Source organism: Gorilla gorilla, chromosome 13 (genome assembly GCF_029281585.2).
Source record: "Gorilla gorilla gorilla isolate KB3781 chromosome 13, NHGRI_mGorGor1-v2.1_pri, whole genome shotgun sequence".
Taxonomy (NCBI): Eukaryota; Metazoa; Chordata; class Mammalia; order Primates; family Hominidae; genus Gorilla; species Gorilla gorilla.
Genome location: NC_073237.2, coordinates 51,402,219 through 51,422,394, shown reverse-complemented (window position 1 = coordinate 51,422,394; position 20,176 = coordinate 51,402,219). Strand labels below are relative to the sequence as shown.

The following is a 20,176-nucleotide window of genomic DNA, read 5'->3' as shown; positions in this document are numbered from 1 at the left end:
TCTAAGGGTCTTAATACAATGAAGTTACATTTATTGTTAACTCTGAGTGTCCAATACATTGTATTTTGCCCTACTCCACACAATCTCCAACTGATGGAAGCTTCACTATGGAAAATGTAGTTTCAGAACACCTTTTAGTGGAAGAGTGAGAATACTGGAAAATCTCACAGAGATGTTTCTGTTCACATTTCATGCACAAAAACTAGTCAAAGGCCACACACAACTGCAAGGGTGCTAAGAGGGGTAGTTTCCCCTAAGCCCCAGAAGAAAAGAGAACTGGATATTGGTAAGCATCATGGTGTCTACCAGAGCTAATGTGCTTTGTTTTCTTTTTGTTTTGGAGCAGTGGTATTTTTTCTTGGTAATAGTTTCTGAGGAATTTTGACTTATATCTTTTTATCTTACCCAACCCAAATTTGTCTCAGAATTGCTGGGAATTTCCGTGTGCAATGCTATGTTGGCACTATTTAAGCTAAGCATATTACTTGTTAAATCCTTTCTGAAAAGGATCAGCTTAATATACTAGGAACTGAGCTGACAGATATGACCAGAAAGCAGCCCTGGAAGGTGGCAGGAAGGCAGCACTCCGTGCTCATAACTCTTTGTGAATTCGCCATTACAGAATTTTCAGTCCCAGCATTTCAACAAAACAGGAGTCCCTCAGCCTGAAGATTAGAAAGTAATGCTTCTTAACTTATTATTAATCTGAATTTGATTCCTCCTCCACAAATGTGGTCATTCTCATTTGATTTTATTTTTCAGTAAATATATAGCCCTTTCTCCTTTCCTGTAAAGAAAACTTAAATAGCCATAAAAAATATTGAAATAATCCAAAAGTTAGATAGGGTAGGAAAAGTCAGTTTCAGGTTTAATAATGTCAAATGTGCATTTTCACAACTTTAGGGGGAAAGGAAACTAAAATTTAAATCAAATTGGAAAAAAATGTGATTTTTTAATCTGTTCTATACATTTTGAGAATTTTTTAATGCGAAGGTTTGATAGACAGCCATGCTTTTATAACTGGACATAGTGATCATTACTCATAGACCTGCCTAGCATCTTACAAAGGATATTTCCTTTCAATTTTGATCTCTGTTTTTTATACATACACTATACACTAGTTTCATTTGAGTAGGAGAGAAGTTATAATGTACTGATCATGCACTTATGGGTTTTGTCACTGAAATTTTAAAATATTCTTAGTTCAAACGAACTGTATTTGGCTTCAGGGCCCAGTATTAATGTCATCTCTATCATAATGTCTTAGAATTCACTAGAAGTAATTGCATGTTTGTTCTTTTGTCATAGCCCTTTGTCAACTAACCCCTCTAATAAAGAATTACTTTTTTTAGGTTAATTGAGTGCTGTTTTTCTAACCTCATTGATTCTAAACTCCTTGAGAACAGAACATATCTTTTATTTAATGCTGCCAAAAACTCTACATTAGCTTCCCATAGCTTTGTAGTAACAGATTACCACAAAGTTAGTGGCTTAAACCAACAGAAATTTAATCTCTCCAAGTTCTAATTTATTCTCTTCAAGTCCAGAAGTCTGAAATCATTGAGCCAAAATCAATGTCATCAGAGTCACACCTTCTCTGGAGTCTCTAGGAGAGAATCTGTCCCTGCGGCTTCTGGTGGCTGTCAGCTTCCTTGGCTTGAAGGCACATCACTCCAGTCTCTGCCTCTATGGTCACATTGCTTCCTCCTTTTCTGAGTGTGTCTAATTTCCCTCTGCCTCTCTTTTATGAGGACACTTGTGATGGCATTTAGGGTTTACCTGGATAATCTCTTCATCTCAAAATCTTCATCAAATCTACAAAGAGCTTTTTTCCAAATAAGATTGTATGTACAGGTTCCAGGAATTAGAACATGGACAGATCTTTGGGATCTATTATCAGCCTACCACATATCCCAACTCTTGCCCAGCTTGGAGCACAGTCCTGAAGTACCCAGTAAACCTTTGTTGATTTGAAAAATAATATCTTGAGGGCAGTAATTTTCTGTCTCTCCAGTTGTGACATCTCTTATCTCTACTTTTCCTGGGTTATTTCTTCTTCCGTGGACTGACTTCTTTGCTCACCATCAAAACCAATCTAAAATGGCATCCTTAATCTTGGAGAATTAAGAATTTTCCACTTCAATTCTCCACAGATTATTGATTCATTCTTTCCATGGCTTTATTCTGGAATTTGTGAGTGAGACAATCTAACTGGCCCACTCTATGTCCAGTGTGGATTGCTCACATAAGGCAGCTTCTGTCAAAAGAAAGAGCCCAAGATTTTGCTGATTCTCTATTAAGAGAGAATATATGGTGGAGGAGATACAACTGGTACCTCTACTATGGGGGAGGCATAGGAGAAATACTTTCTTAATCTTTGGTATGTAATATTAACTTTAGTCTTCATGTTTGCTAATCAGGGTTTTAGGACCTGGATTAAAGGAAATTTACTGAGTCACACCATCTCTTTGCTTTCTATGCTTTACCTCCAGAAATCTTCCTTTGATGGGCAACAAGTTTAAAACTTGTATACTCTAATGAGCTCAGAGCAAGACACCCGATTGTTTCTTACCCTAGTTTAATCTCTAACTCTATATATGACATCTTTTGGCAAAATACTATACATTCCTTCTAGTTCTAATTTTCTAAACTTCAGCAGAGAAAAGTTGTGTCTTTTTTTAGAATTTTCAGATACGTTCCATCAGACTTTTTTACATTTTTGGTAAAAGGTAAGATGTAAGAATTTCATATGTAACATCAAAACGAACTGCATTTTGTAAGACTTGTCAAATAATATTCTCTGAGAGATTTGCATAGTATGTAGATAATTGTAATTGCAAACTAAATTATTTCACCAATATTATATCCTAAAGAAGATTTTATACATTTGTAAACTAAACTGTAACATTTGTCATTTTTTATTGTACTAAGAACATTTAACATGAAATCTGCCCTTTTAACTCACTTTTAAGCATACAATACAGTATTGTTAACTGTAGACACAATGATGTAGAGGGACTCTCTAGAACTTACTCATCTTGCATAATGGAAACTCTAACTCCATTGAATGGCAACTCCCCTTTTCCCACACTCACTAGTGCCTGGCATATACTATTCTACTCTCTCCTTCTATAAGTTTGTTCATTTTAGATATCTCATATAAGTGGAATCATGCAGCATTTGTCCTTCTGTGACTGGTTTATTTCACTTAGCATAGCATTCTCCAGGTTTATCCATGTTGCTGCATATTGCAAGATTTCCTTCCTTTTTGAGACTGAAAAATATTCCACTGTGTGCTCATGTCACATTTTCTTTATCCATTCATCTGTCAATAAATGCTTAGGTTATTTCATATCTTGGCTATTGCTCATAATGCTGCAATGAACATGGGAGTTCAAATATCTCTTCAATGTTCTGATCTCATTTTTTTGGTTAAATACCCAGAAGAGAAATTTCTGGATCATATGGTAGTTCTATTTTTAAATTTTTGAGGAACCTCCATATTGTTATCCATAGCAGCTGCACTACTTTACACTCCTACCAACAATGCACAATGGTTCCAACTTCTCCACATTTTTACCAACATTTATCTTTATATATACATACTTATAAATACATAAAATGGGCATAGAAACAGATGTGAGGTAACTTCTCACTGAGGTTTGATTTGCATTTTCCTGATCATTAGTGATGTTGAGTGCTTTTTCATATGCCTGGCCATTTGTATGTCTCCTTTGGAAAAATGTCTATTCAAGTAATTTGCTCATTTTTAAATTGCGTTATTAGGGTTTTTGCTATTAAGTTGTAGGAATTCCTTATATAGCTTGGATATTAATCTTTCATTATATCTATGGTTTGCAAATCTATTCTCCCTTTCCACAGGTTGCCTTATCAACTCCTGATTGTTTCCTTTGCTGTGAAGTTTTAGTTTGATGTGGTCCCACTTGCTTATTTTTGCCTTTGTTGTCAGTGCTTTTAGTGTCATATCCAATAATCATTGCCACAACCAATGTCATAAAGCTTTTCAGGAATGCTGTTATCTTAATGTATCATTCTCCACTAACTTGAACAACTTCAAACTAATGTAAAATATACTTTTAGTAAGCAATTAAGAAGTAATATAAATTTCTAAATGAATGCATTTTATTGTCTCTCTTAAGCAAATCGTGAAATCCAAAAATTGAAACAGAAACAAAGGAAAAAAACAGAGAAGTTCTATCTTGTTGCTGCCAACAGGCTGGAAATCCCCTTTAAGAAAATATTTTAAACTTGAGGAAGCAGCTGGAAGTATTTAGATATTCCAAGACATTTCAACATTCCTTGTAGACTGTCATTTAAAAGGGATTTTTAATCATGTGTTTTAAAAAGAAATAAAGAGTGGGTTTATCAGCAAAGTGACTTTTTGAAAAAATTGCTTTTTTATTTGTAATCAAAGCAGAGATTATAGATATTTGGCTTTAGAGAAAACATTTTCTCCTAAACCTTGAAGAAAATATCTCTGATTTATGTCTGCTGCTTCGCTCATCCCTGTCCTCATTTTCAAAGCGGTATACGGCAGGGTGACGGAAGGGCGTTAATCTGACAGATATGGAACCAGTAATTAAGTAAAAAATGTTTATGGCATTTCCTCTTAACATTTTATGTATGTTTTTGTCTGCTATTTTACAGTTTGGACTTTTTAAAATATTGTTTTCCCAAGAGACTCATAAGCTTCTTACTTAAAATGCTTCCATCCTTTTTGTTTAATTCCTCTCAAATTTTCCCAGGACATTCTTTTGCTCCCATAAAGTACAAAAGTTAATTTTAGAGTAGTTAGTTAGCTTTCAATGGATGACAGCTGTCCTGGTCACTCAGCACCCCCATGTTCATTGCAGCATTAATAACAGTAGCCAAGATATGAAAACAGCCTGCATGTCCATCAATAGATGGACGCATATAAAATATAGTACACACACACACACACACACACATACACAATGGAATATTATTCAGCCATAAAAAAACAAGAAAATGCTGCCATTTCCAACAATATGGATTATACTAAGTGAAATAAGCCAGACACAGAAAGAAAACTACTGCATGATGTCACTTACATGTGGAATTTTTAAAAGTCAAACTCACTGTAGCAGAGAGTAGAAGGGTAGTTACCAGAGGCTGGCGGGGGGGCAGTGGAAATGACATGTTAGTCAAAAGGTACAAAGTTGCAATTACAGGAGTGATAGGTTTTGGGGATCTAACAGATAGCATGGGGACAAGAGTTAATAATATTGCATTGTATATTTGAAATTTTCTAAGAGAATAGACTTTTTTCTTTTTATATAGTATATATTTTATTAGGTTTGTACAAATATATTCTCATATTACAAATGTAATTTAGTGGATGCATCTTCCTTTGATATTTGAATCATCTGAAATAACACAAACAGAACTATACATTCAAAAGAATCCTCATTTGGATAACAAAAAAAGACAAGCTAAACAACAAAAAGCTTTTCCTTTCTCACAGGTGGACACTGAAGTAGATCTAATTTGGTTTTCATTTTAAAAGCCCCCCAAACCAAAAGCAGCTTAAAAACTACTTAAAATGGATTTAAAATTTGTTTACTAAGCTATTGGTCTCTAGCATCATTTTCTGTTTTCTGTTGTTTTGATGCAGATTCTTCTTTGTCTGTTTCTTCTCTTGCTCTTTTCACTGGTCCAGTTGCACCATTTTCATCATGTTCATCATCACTAACAAATTTCATTTTCTTACCCTGAAGCTGTACTTTTCCTTTAACAAACTCAGGCGAGGCAGCTTTATTAACCTTTCCTTTTAAATCTGCGACCTTTTGACTTCCATTTGTTTAGGGGTTCGTGTTGGTCTTTCATGATTTTTTCAATGCTTCTTTTTCCACCTGTCCTTCTAGTACTTCTCAAGTCACTTCTTTGTTAATTGTAGATTACCATTATTCGCATCTTTGGCTTTACCCAATGCTTCCTCGACTTTTTCTTTAAATCGAATTATTCCCTCTTTTGCACCTCTGACAACGTCTGTCCATTTTAGTTCACCGTGATTTGAGAAAAGGATGTGTGAACCTTCTCTACAGGTCTGCTCATCTAAGTCACCCAAAAATTTCAGCAAGCATCCAGTCTTTTTTCTCTAGAGATTTCATTTCAGCATCATGTAGCTTTTATTTTTCTTCTTGCTCTTCTTTAGCTCTTAATTTATCCTCCATATTATTTTGTCTGCTTTCTTCACTTTTTTCAGCAAAGTAATATTCTTTGAAAAGTATTAGTAGGCTGTGTCTTTGTACTTCTGGCCAGGGGTCTCTACAAACTTTTTAGCAGATTTAATGTTATGAAACACAGCAAACACTGATCCTTTAACTGCTTTATGCAATGTTCTTCTCATCGGTATATTTTGTACTTGACCTCTATCTTCTAATCATTCCTTTATGTCATCAACAGTTGCATCAGTTGGGAAGCCTTTGATACAAATAGATGTTTTTTACATCATTTTTATACCCATCGGTCACTTCAAGGAGGGGTTTACTGGGAGACATTCTGGTTTTAGTTTTATCTTCACTGATTTCCATGAGTTCTGCCTTGGATGTCCTCAGTGCTTCCACAATTACATTAAAGTCTGTTGTGAGATGGTTTAACCTGTTGAATTTTATCAATATCTCCAAAGGTACCCACCCTTCATTTAGTTTGACCTGTTCCTTTAAAAATTTGTCCCACAGCAAATTGAAGTCTCCAAATTAATACTCAATTTGATGACAGATTTTGGCCTTCAGACCAGCATTTTCAGCCACTGTGGCATTCTTTAAAATCCCAGTCCTGCAGAGTCAAGCCACAAGCTCACAAACAACAACAGTAACATCTTGACTTCCCCCAGTAGCTCTTAAGTGTTCTTACCACACACAGAAAAAATGGTAACTATGTGAGGTAACAGTATGTCAGTTAACTTGATTGTAGTCACCATTTTGCAATGCATACATATGTCAAATAATCATGTTATACACCTTCAATGCATACAATTTTTGTTGATGAATTGTACCTCAATGAAACTGGAAAAAATATTTTAATAAAGTAAAATGAAATTTGCATTTCTGATTTTATGAACCTGTCTTTTACCCTAGGAAGGCCAGGTCGAGGTTGGGGAAGGGAGGAAAGAATGATCTCTTTTTCTTAGTCATCCATATAATTTCTTTATGTTGAAAATGTCTTCCTAATGCTTACTTTTGTTTTACTTATAATCTCTTAAAATGGAAAGATTTTAATGTAATCAAATATTTAGTATTTTCCTTTATAATATCTGCATAAAAGGCAAAAGAAGGGAGGAAATATGAAAATGAATGAGATTCAAGTTTAATAGAATTTGGCAAAAATAGCACCTTTTTCTTTTTAAATGATATTTGCTCTAGCATATGTGTATATTTGCTTATGTTTGTAGCTGATACCAGTTCTTGAGGTAAAGAAATTATCTCAGGTCTTGCCTATGATGGGTATCTTTGTAAGATCACTCTAAGTCCAGTGGAAGTTTTCTCAATTATGCAGGTGTAATATCTCCACAGTCATCTCATTTCAGGAGAATAAGGCTTAAACACACATGACTCATGCCACTCAAATGCCAGTAAGACCGTTAACCAAATATTCATTTAAAATTGGAAGCAAGTTCATAAAGCAATCAGTTAGTCAGCTGAACAAAGCGTCCCCTCCATAAAGGACAGAGTCATGAATGAGTGTAAGAAGTTACTTAGATAATATAGAACTAGAGAAAAAGGAGTTGGGAATGGCACTATCCTAATACCTGTCTTTGAATGTATTGACTGAGACACAGTCTTTATTTAATAGGGCCTAAATGGACTATTATGATTTAATTGCTATGACTGTGAGTAAACTAACAATCGTCCTTTTCTTATCATCACATTTATGACTTGTAGCATTGTTTTTATCAGTATATATTTGGAATATTTGATGAGCATCTTTTGGCCTTTTTTGAAGACATCCAAGTCAAATGTAGGATTCCAATTCTTCTTGAGTTAAATAAACTGACCTGTTGGTCTTGTTACTTGGGGGGTTTCCCACACATTGAGTGTCATGTTAAGCAAAATTTACTCCTAAAAGACAATTTAATGGGGTTGATGAGTAGGATACACAGGTGTGCAAAAATTGCAAAACTAATTGAAGATAATGAATGCTCCACTGCTCTGCCCTGGAGCCACAGAACAGCAGGTAACATGTCTTAGCTTTTTCTTTATTCCGTTTTTCAACATCTTCTTTGCCAATTGAGAAATCTGTTTATTTTCGGTACATTTAGAGTTTGGCAGTTAAAAATTTTCTGTTATTTATTTCCAAACCATCTGAAAATTTGTCAGTTTTTGTTTAACCTGTTAAAAATATTGACTTGCATTTGTAGCTTTATATAAAGTAGTCGCTGGTTTCCAATATAGTTAAGGTTTGTAGATAAACACCAGTCCTAAGTAGAAATATTTCTATACCTCCAGCCAATAGGTAAACATGTGCATTATCAGATCTGATCACACTGGGTGATCAATGGAGATTAAATGTTTCCAATTTCATTATATGCATCTGATTATCTGAGTACCAATTAGGCAAGCATTATTCTTTGCAATTCTAGAAAGAGACAAAATATGTGTTCCAAAGGTGGCTGGGTTGTTGTTGTTGTTTTGAGATGGAGTCTCGATATGTCACCCAGGCTGGAGTGCAGTGGTGCGATCAGGGCTCACTGCAACCTCTGCCTCCCAAGTTCAAGCGATTCTCCTGCCTCAGCCTCCTGAGTAGCTGGGCACACACCACCGCCCCCAGCTAATTTTTGTATTTCTAGTAGAGATGGGGTTTCACCATGTTGGTCATGCTGGTTTCGAACTTCTGACCTCAGGTGATCTGCCTGCCTCAGCCTCCCAAAGTGCTGGGATTACAGGTGTGAGCCATCGCACCCTGCCAAAATGGCTCTTTTTTGAAAAGCTCTTTGAAAAGATGACATCCACATGTGAAAAGGTAAACATTAGGAAAGTTAAACAGCCTATAAAAAACAGTGAAATAGGTGTTTCCAGGAATTATACATTAATATAATATATAGAATAAATGCTGGGTTCAAATTAGTTTAGGGAAAAGGTCAATAAGCAAACTTGGTCAGAGATTGTTCCATTTCTGGTCAGACTTGAAGGATGGATAGAATTTGGGAAGAACAGAAGATAAGGATGAAAGTGTGGTTGGTTGGAGATACTAAATTGTGTGAACAGAAATGTTCTATTGTTAGGTTGGTGCAAAAGTAATTGCAGTTTTTGCCATTATAGAAGAGTGACTCTATCAGTCTAAGTAAACATGGAGGTCAAGTTAGAATGCTCTATCTAATATCTAATGGCATGTTTGAACACTTCTTTTGTGTTCGTGGGAACTGTTCTAATAACATTATAACAAAGCATATTCTATTGTTCAGAGTTTTGCTTTATGGACTTAACTGAGATTTCTCAGAAGCACGCTGTATGCTTGTTTTCCATTTTTACTAGCACTGGTACATAACCTGATACATAAAAGGCATTTACCAAATCTTAGATGAATGAAATGAGGCAAAAATAAATTCTGATAGATTTTTCTTTAATTCCTGGAGGTTACATTTTCAGTGAGAAAGGCAAGAGATACCTGAATATTCTCTGGTTTAAAGTGATATTCTATTGGCTTTCCTCTAAAAAGGAGACGAATTGAAAAACACACTTGAAAATACTTTGTTACTGCTGAAAGAAATCATAGATGACATAAACAAATGCAAAAGCATTCCTCACTAATGAATTGGAAGAATCAATATTGCTAAAATGTCCATCTGTCCAAAGCAATCTAGAGACTCAATGCTATTCCTATCAAATTGCCAACATCATTTTTCACAGAGTTAGAGAATTATTCCAAAATTCTCACTGTTGGTGAGAATGTAAAATTATTTCAGTCCCTGTGGAAAGCAGTTTGGAGATTTCTCAAAAAAAAAAAAATTGAACTACCATTTGACCCAGCAATTCTATTACTACATATAAACCCAAAGGAAAATAAATTGTTCTACCAAAAAGACACCTGCACTCATATGTTCATTGGAGCACTATTGACAATAGCAAAGACATGAAATCAACCTAGGCACCCATCAATGGTGGATTGGATAAAGAAAATGTGGTACATATACCCCCATGGAATACTACACAGCCATAAAAAAGGATGAAATCATATCCTTTGCAGCAACATGGATGCTGCTAGAGGCCATTGTCCTAGGTAAATTAACATAGAAACAGAAAATCAAATATAGTATGTTCTCACTTACAATGGGAGCTAATTCCTGAGTACACACAAAGATGGGAATGATAGACACTGCGGACTGCTAGAGTGGGGAGGGAGAAGGACAAGGACTGAAAATCTCCCTATTGGTTACTATGTTCACTATCTGGGTGACAGGATCAGTAAAAGCTCAAAGATCAGCATCTGGCAATATATTATACCTTGTAACAAATCTGCACATATACCCATGAATCTAAAATTAAAATTATTTTTAAAAGAGATTCAGGCCAGGTACAGTGGCTCACACCTGTAATCCCAGCACTTGAGGAGGCTGAGGCAGGAGGATCACTTGAGCTCAGGAGTTCAAGACCAGCCTGGGCAACAAAGTGCGACCCCTAGAGAGAGACAGAGACAGAGAGAGAGAGAGAGGGAAATTCAAATCACAAAAACTAAAAAATAATCCTATGTTAAAGTTAAACGGGATTATTTTTATGTAGTAATGTATTCACTCAATAAATATTTATTGGATACTTAGTACACACTGGATACTACTGTTCTGGGGAAGATGATATAGTGATTAACAAAGTTAATAAAACTTCTGTCCTCATGGAGCTTACATTCTGGTAGAGGGAAACAAACTAATTTGTTAAAAAAGTAAACATTATTATATGAACTGTAGTTTGTAGAAATTGACCAAATTGTTCGCTTCTTTCTGTATCCCCACCTTGGCTGTGTCATGTCACCATGCCTGAATTCTGATTCTGCATTTGGCCATGCCACCTGCTTTAGCCAATGGGGCACCTTGCTAGTTTGCTGATGGTTGAGAGGCACATGCCACAGAGGCAAGACTCCCACCTCACTGGGCCCTGCCTAGATTAGCCAGCAGCCAGGGGAGCCACAGACCTGGAAACGAGCCTAGCCCACATCAGTGGAGCTGCCTAGAGACCCACAGTTGGCCACAGACACAGGACGGATCAGACAAGCACTGCACACTTGGAGATAAATAAACGTTTACTGTTGCACACCATGGGATTTGAGGTTCTGTGTGAATGCAGCATTTTTGCAGCAATGGTGATAATTGTGTTTGAGAAAAATAAAACTGCAAATGTCAACAGGGAGAGCGGGGAGGGGGTCGTTTGCAAGTCTATGTAAGGTAATCAGGGAACCTCTCCCTGAGAAGATGACACTTGAGAAAAGACTTCAGGAGGTGGGAGAGGGACCTATGTCTCTATCCAGGACGGAAGGGGGAGTGCTTCAAGCTGAGAAAAGAACATGTCCGAAGAGAGAGCCTCCTATGTCTGAGGATCCCAAGAAAGTCAGTGCGACCGGAGCAATGGCGAAGAGATGAAGGAGATGAGGTCAGTAAAACCAAGGGAACAGAACAGACCCAAATTCCGTGGCTCTCCAGGAATTCTCAAAGCTGTGTTATGCTTACACGCCTTGTGAATTCTAGAGTGGGCATTTGGAGTTCTGCGATTCCTCACATGTACTTGATAATCCAACCCTTTTTTATACAGAGCATCTCAAAGCAAGAGAGCCTGCAGAACCCTCCTGTGGGAGGGCTAATTTATTGACATGCAGATAAATGTGTTGCCTTAATCTTAAGGTCCCAGGCTAGGCCCAGATAGAAATGTCTGAGACAGGTTGAAGCTAGCACCCTGAGTATGTTCCAGAGGATCCAGACTCTCAGGTGGAGCCAAGTCAGCTTCAAATCACGCCCCTCCAGCTACCTGACTTGACATGCAGCACATATACTGGATTTTATCATTAGAAAAGTTTCACATGTGGCATATTACGTCAGCACATGAATGTTCCAAATGAAATAAAATTCTACCAGGGGAAAAAATTAGATAGTGTGTTAAAATACACGGAAGTTATAAATCACTAAAACATCCAGGCTTTCCATTAAAAAAGAAAAAAAAAAAAAAGCCATGGTAGATTCTCCAGATGGTCTCAATCCACATCATTTGGGTGGAAACCAAATGCTTCAACCTGTCTCGGCAAAGAACATCTCGTTTCGAAACAAAAGTAAGAAATGGAATGCCTATGGTGATTTTGAAGATGGATTAATGTTTAAGTGACTTACATTAAAATGCACATGGCTATCGATTTCCTACAGGAAGTATCATCTCAACCCAAAGCCCTCACGCTGGAGAGGTTCTGCTGTCTGTGTTGAATTTAAGACAAATGTATACATGACACAAGCATTTTCATTCATAGTCTATTATTTTATTCTAAACTCCCCTCTTTTCCTAACTCCTTCATTATACCTTTTCACCCCCACTCCTTGCAATTATAGCTACTTCTTTTAAAGCAATAAAGGATTTTAAAGGGGAGAATGTATAGCATCTCCACCAAGTACAATCCACAATGTGTATTTTATTTGAGTTGTTAAACTTCTTGGCCATCAGAGATACTACTGAGTATATTTAATGTCTTCTGTATTTTCCATCTGTCTTATTTACATATTGAAATAAAATGGCATGTGTAGAAACACCTTGAAATAATGTAAATTAAGCATTTTGCAAAGGAACATGTCCCTTAAACAGTATAGTACATACATTTTTTAAAGTTTCCATGTAAGTATGAAATATCTTTCTGCAAACTGAGAAGAGGCAAATTTTCCTTTGCTCCCTTGAAAGGTCTGTATTTCCTCTGTTCATGACTGATCAGACTCTTCTAATTCCTTTTCAAAACTGTAGGCCCGAAGGAGACTTTTCCCCCAATTTCTGATCCACATAGCTTACAGGGGAGACTTAGAAAATATCTGTAATATCCAGGAAATGGTGTGTATGAGACAGCCGGAAGCAAGTCTCTGAGATTCTCCTGCTACGCAACCTACTATCTACCTCCTTCCAGAAATGTCTGGGTTATTCCTCCTATTGGAATGGAGACTCCACATGTAAGCATCACGCTGCATCCTTAGAGGTAGTAGAGGGGGAATATCTATTGTTTACCTACCTTAAGAGAAGCCCTCTCTACTAGATCCTCAAAAATATCAAAGTATGACACCATTCCTGGCCACAAGACAGATACATTATAGTTGGGTAAATAAGGTAGCATTTCTATTTTTAAAAATATTAATTATTCAAAATAAATTGAGTTCAGATACTAATACTATATTAATAGAAGTGCAATAGAATAAGAACTTACTCTGGGATGAGTCAGGCCATCCGGGTAAACTTCAGAGGGGTAGAGACTTTGATTTCACAGCTTTGATAACACAGCTTTGAGAATTCCTTGTAACATAAGCCCTGCACTCAGGCATGTTGAGAGACGTGGAGGTGGCTGCAAGCAAGGCTTTTGGTGGGTACATCTATTCCTTAAAACAGATAAGTAAATAAATAAAAATAAAATATATTTAGTGAATCAGATACTTTCATAGGTGGAGAGATAGTAAAAAAAAAAGCAAGATAGAATGTCAGGTCCTTTAGATTTAATATTATAGAGTAAAAAAGCAACAAACATGTAATGGGAAAAAAAATTATCACGTCAAATTGTCATAAGCATTATAGGAAAATAAAACAGGATGACGGCACAGGGAGGAATAGCCACTTCAACCAAGATGGTGAGGGAAGACCTTTTTAATGAGCTGGCATCAGAAAGCTCATCAGAAATTGAGCTGGGACAATGGCTGGGCAGAGAATGTGCAGGGCAGGATTTCCTCAAGTCTAGATTGTAGAACTCTGGCATCCTGGGACATGTCTAAAAGTGATCAAGAAAAAAAGAACCTTTTCCATAAATTTCCCATGTGGAGATACATAATACACATTAGCAAATTAGAGATGCTTGAAAGTCCACAGTAAGGAGAACCTATTCAACTCAATGCTTCTCTGACGTGCCTGAACATGATGGCTGTTTTTTGGGGTTAGTTGTATATGTCTGTGTTGGGAGTCATTGGGGAGGAGAGGCCAGTTGTACTCTAATAACATCTCTACTACTGGTTTGCAAAATGCTGTTCATGGCAAACTAAGAAGTTTGAAGACTCCAATAGAATAAAACCTGAATGGAGCCTCCTGTAGTTGTGCAATATGTTGGCCTGTTTAGAGTTTGATCTATAATAAATAAGAAGTCATTTTAATTTTCGTACAGGAAACATACAGGGTAAAAGTGTCTGTTTTGATAGTGTTACCCTGACAGTGATAATGCTGAGTAAAGTTAATGAAGGAAAGAAAACACAGAGTAGTTGGGAAAGTATTGCTCTAGCCTAGGCAAGAATGCTTGAACCTCAACAACAGCAAAGGAAATGAACAGCCAAGGGAAGATATGAAAGATTACTAAAGAAGAATTTGCCAAACAAGAGAAATTGCCAGATATCTGGAACATGGGAAAGATACTAAATATTGAGTTGGAAGCAGTGGGTTGGTATTAAGGTGATAAATCAGAAATAACAACAAAAAAGTAAATAACATTGTAACAAGCAAACTGAGGACAGGCAAGGACAGCGGATGAAATGACAATAAGGATTGAAACAAAATTTTGGTTATGATATGAATAGCCTAGAGTGAAAACTTTAGGAGTTTATTACTCATTTTATAAGGAAGCTACTAAAGCTTTCTTAGTAGGGCATGGGAAGATTAGCAGTATATTTTTGTAAGCTTTGTTGGGTACCAGCGTAGTTTAGAATTAACTGGAGAAGGGAGACAGTGGAGCAGTGTCTAAGAGACAACAGTGGGAAAAGGAAAGAGGAGAGAGAGACTCAAGCTGTTTCACTGCTAGAATATGGAAACAGGCAGGGCCAAGTTTATAGCAAGCACTCACAGGTAAAGAAAAGTCAAGCACTGGCCGGGCGCGGAGGCTCACACCTGTAATCCCAGCACTTTGGCGGGCCGAGGCGGGCGGATCACGAGGTCAGCAGATCGTGACCATCCTGGCTAACACGGTGAAACCCCGTCTCTACTTAAAAAAAAAAAAAAAAAAAATTAGCTGGGCGTGGTGGTGGGCGCCTATAGTCCCAGCTACTCGGGAGGCTGCACTCCAGCCTGGGCGACAGAGACTCCGTCTCAAAAAAAAAAAAAAAAAAATCAAGCATGATAATATTGTTATCAAAATATCAGAATTGGAAAGAGGGGGAAAGCAGTCAAAGTTAAGGGTGAAGGCAGCAGGTGAATGAGAGCAGATTCTCAGTTCCATCTGGAACAAGTTAAGTTTGAGTAGCTGGTGGGTTAATCAGGAAGACACATTCTGCAGACAGCCAAAGCTGAAGGGAGATGAAGATCGTAGAGGACTGTCCTGCCTCCACAACTTACTCTCTGTATGACTCTGTGAAAGTTACTTATCTTTTCTGTGACTCAGTTTTCTTTTTCTTTTTTTTTTTTTTTTTGAGTTGGAGTCTCACACTGTTGCCCAGGCTGGAGTGGAGTGGCGCAATCTCGGCTCACTGCAACCTCTGCCTCCCAGGTTCAAGCCAGTCTCCTTGCCTCAGCCTCCCAAGTAGCTGGGATTACAGGTTCCCACCACCACGCTCCGCTAATTTTTGTATTTTTATTAGAGTCAGGGTTTCACTATGTTGGCCAGGCTGGTCTTGAATTCCTGACCTCAGGCAATCCTCCCACCTCAGCCTCCCAAAGTGCTGGGATTACAGGCATGAGCCACCGTGCCTGGCAGAAAATAATATTTTGATTTTGTCATCATGTTTACATAAGTTCTAATTTTTTTAGGTCATGTAAATATAGAGCAATTTAGGCAGAGAATAATTTCAATTATTGACCACAAGAATTGTTTGTTTTAAAGAAAGATTTTTTCTTTTCTCTCAAAATGGTACTGTGACCATAAAGACATTTTCCTATAAATTCATAAAGAAAATAAAGATAGTTTGGTGCTTAACACTCGAGACACCTGGAGGTAAAATAACTAGTTGCCAAGGATTGTATTTACAATTATATTTTATATGAAGTAACACATGGTCTTATTAGCTTCCGTTTAATATAATTCTCCCTGCAAATGTCAGTTGAAGTGAAAAGAATCTTCCGAAGAAGCTGAACCGGAAGCCCATATGCTTACAAGCATGGGCGTTGGGTTGTGGTTTGATTTGGTAGGGAAAGTAATGGAAAACTCTGGGCTTCCTAGGTCCCTCTTCCTTGACGTATAGGCCACAGTGATTTGGCAAAAGCAGAATTGAAGAACTTTCTGAATTTTTTTAGCGGTAGTATATGACCCCATTATAAACACCAACTGTGTGGGCTGAGCACGTGTGAGCAATGGAAGTGAACAACCTAACACAAGATGAGACAAGGATGATTTAGTGAAGAGTCGCAACGCTTTGAGAACATAGCCATAAAGCAGGTTTATTTTCCCAATCATTGTTAACAAATATGCTCTGCTCATTAAGATCACATTTTTTTTTCAAGCTTGTTAGCTCATCTAATCATACAAATTTTCACTTGTTTTATGTCATTAGAGGAGTTCCTTTTTCCCGCTCTGGCGCCTCATTGTTGGAGCAGGGCCATCTCCACGTGGGACTTCAGGGAGGGAGGCTGCCGCTCTCCCTGAACGCTGCGATCGCTGAGGCCTAGAGGCTGGGTATGAACACAAGTGTTCTTCCAGCTTCCTACTACCTGCTGTTTTGAGTCTAAAATTATCAGAGATTGTTCATATTTATTCATTTATTTTTGAGATAGATTCTCACTCTGTCGCCCAGGCTGGAGTGCAATGGCACAGTCTCGGCTCACTGAAACCTCTGCCTGCCGGGTTCAAGCAATTCTCCTGCCTCAGCCTCCTGAGCAGCTGGGATCACAGGCGCGCGCCACCATGCCGAGCTAATTTTTTGTATTTTTAGTCCAGACAGGGTTTCATGAGGCTGGTCAGGCTGGTCTCAAACTCCTGACCTCGTGATCTGCCCACCTCGGCCTCCCAAAGTGCTGGGATTACAGTCATGAGCCACTGCGCCTGGCCCTAATATTTATTATATGCATGACCCTGAAGTGGCCAGGAAAAGCTGAGATTGGGAGGTAAACCAGACAAATGAAACTGTAACAGGGCCAGGATTAGAAATCTCCTCCCAAATTCCCACTTCATGGCTCCACTACTAACTAAAACCCTGGTGCCCCTCTGAGCAATAGGAAGTTAAGTAAATTTTCCAAAGCCATTAAGAAAGCTATGCTTGTTTAAACTCTCAATGTAACCTGAAATAGTTTGAAACAACTGTTTAGAAAAAGTGGGGAATAAACGCTATAGATGGAAAGTAGGAAATAATAACATAGATAAACAGGCAATAAACAAGAAAATGGCTTTTGTATCAAAGACAGACATAAAACATTTTTTTCTTGATGGTTCACTTTCCACACATGGAAGTTAAGCTTAACAAAAGAAGAAATGTTTTCTGTTTTTCCCATCTTTATCTGTATCCCTCGGCACCAACAGTAGTACCTACCACACAACTGGCTCTCAATAAATAATTTGAATCAATGAATCAATTGATAATTTTGGCCAGATTTTTAAATAGATTATGGACAAAATTGATACAAGTAATAGTGATACAGCAGTAGTACCTGGCACATAATTGGCTCTTAATAAATAATTTGAATCAATCAACCAATTAATAATTTTAGCCAGATTTTAAAGAGGTTATGAACAAGTGATACAAGTAATAGGATCAACACAGGTTTTCAATACAATAATTAGATTATAGCACTGAACGTCTTTGTCAAATATTAAATGCTCTCATTTAGCTTCCAGATGTTCTTTTCATTCCTGCATTAGAATATTTATCAGACTGCTGTAGCCATTTGTTCACATGTCTGTCTGCCCCACTAGACCACCACGCCTGCCTTTCTCCTGCTTGTATGTGTCTGGCACATAGCGTTCAATAAATATTTGATGAGTGAAGGAACAAATAATAGGTACCTGGAGAGCAAACATTCCAGATGCGTTACTAATTGAGATGTCAGAAATCCTTCAACTTTTCGATGAAAAAACAACTGTAGGGTAATATGCTTCTCAAGGTTTCTCAGGCCCGATGAACGATTTTGGTTTTCCCATTCCTCAAATGCAGTGGCGGGGAAAAACGCGTTTCTTCCGCTGAAGTTACAGAGATGAGCACATGATGGCGCTCGCGCTGCACCGTAAACCCAGAAGCAGCTGAGCAGTGTGGATCCCTGGGCTCCTCCACGTCCCTCCCTCTCCTCTTCTGCCCCCATTCTTCTGCTGTTTCCCCTCCGGTCCTCCCTCCTACCCATCCATTCAAGCTCGATACATATTAACAGTTGCCAAGAAGCCGTCAGAACGGAACTGGGGTACTGTCCACCTGAAGCTGGTATTTTCTTTGTTCTGTGACAGGCCAAATTCTGTGTACTCCTTTTTTTTTTTTTTTTTTTTTTTTTTTTTTTAGAAGAACATTTTGAATGCTGTTTAAATTGTGTATCTGTAGTTCAGGATAGTTATTTTTACTTTGCCCTTCGTTGGCCCCTGCAAGTACCTATCCTTCCTAAGCAAAATAACCAAGAGAGCAAATGGTGTCCTAAGTCATTAGAATCCCCTTGGCTAGGGAAATTGAAACCTAAGCCTTTGCCAACATATACAGAAGAAGTAGACAATTACAGACGATTGCTACGTTCAGTGCAGATTGGAAAAGTTGGAGAACAAAAATAAGTTACATGATAATCACTTACCTGTTAAGAATTAAAAGTGAGTTTAGAAAGTAGATAACTAATGCAGTTTTAAAAAATGGAAAGAGTGGCTTGTGCCGGCATGGTGGCTTGTGCCTGTAGTCCCAGCTGCTCCAGAGTCTGAGCAGGGAGGATCACGTGAGCCCAGGAGGTCGAGGCTGCCGTGAGACATGATCACGCTACTGCACTTTAGCCTGGGTGGATGAGAGAGAGACCCTATCTCAAAAAAAAAAAAAAAAAAAGGAAAGAAAGGGAATGGGGATAGAAGTTTTTAATTCAGTCTTTAAAGTGGGGTTTTCTTTTCTTTTTGATTGAGGCAAGCATTATATATGAGGGCATGCTCCAAGGTTTATGTTTTGTTATAATTTACATTTAATAAAGTGTATTCATTTAAGGAAATAATCCAGTGAGTTTTGACAAATGTGTATACACTAATGTAAAACACTGCCACAATCAAGACGCATGACTTTTCCAATGCGTGAGAATGTTTCCTCATGATCTCTCAGGCCAGTCCCTGCCCTCACTGGTTTTTATTACCCGAGAACACTTCTACCTGACTTTGACCTTCATGTAAATGGACTCACACAGTATACATGCGTTTTTTGTGTCTGGCTTCTTTTGCCCAATATATTTTTGATGTTCATCCACACTGTAGAGTGCATTTGTACTTTATTCTTTTATTGCTGAATAGTGTTCAACTATATGAACATAATTTTTTATTCATTTTCTTCGTAAATCCTTAAAATGTTTCCAGTTTTGACTACTATCACTAAAGCTTCCATAAACATTCTTATATATGTATTTGTGTGGACATATGCTTTAATTTATTTAGGTGAATACCTAAGAGTGGAATTGCTGGGTCATAGGGAAGTTGTAGGTGTTTAATATTACAAGACACTGCCAACATTTTTCAAAGTGGTGGTGTTCCTTTCCTAGGAATTCCATAACAAAATACCAAAAACTGGGTGGATCAGAACAAGAGAAATTTATTCTCTGAGTTCAGGAGTCCAGGAGTCCAGTATCAAGGTGTTCTCAGAGCCACACTCCCTCTGACGGCTCTAGGAAAGAATCCTTCCTTGCCCCTTCCAACTTCCAGTGGTTGCTGGCAACCCTTGGCATTCCTTGGCTTGTGGCAGCATAATTTCAATCTCTGCCTCAAGCTCATCTGTCTTCACTTGGCCTCTTCCCTGTATGTCTCCTCTGTGTCTCTGTGTATCAATTTCCATCCTCTAATAAGGACACCAGTCATTTGATTTGGGACCCATTCTAAACCAGCATGACCTCATTATAACTTGATTACACCTGTA

The 20,176-nt window shown here is 37.8% G+C and overlaps 1 long non-coding RNA gene and 1 pseudogene across 2 annotated transcripts in view; both read right to left on the bottom strand.

Annotated features, from left to right (window-relative positions):
- LOC101139838 (uncharacterized) overlaps positions 1 to 18,911 on the bottom strand; it is a 30,050-nt gene extending 11,139 nt beyond the window's left edge. Inside the window, exons 1-2 of one of the 2 annotated variants that reach the window (XR_010130207.1) lie at positions 18,873 to 18,911; positions 13,417 to 13,585 (exon numbers count right to left, since the gene is read on the bottom strand). This is a non-coding gene — a long non-coding RNA (uncharacterized lncRNA). Of the gene's footprint in view, positions 1 to 13,416; positions 13,586 to 18,108; positions 18,302 to 18,872 lie in introns of those variants that run through there. The other variant, XR_010130208.1, reaches the window with a different exon arrangement.
- Positions 5,610 to 13,183, bottom strand: LOC134756405 (lupus La protein-like; annotated as a pseudogene).
- Positions 18,912 to 20,176: the final 1,265 nt, after the last annotated feature.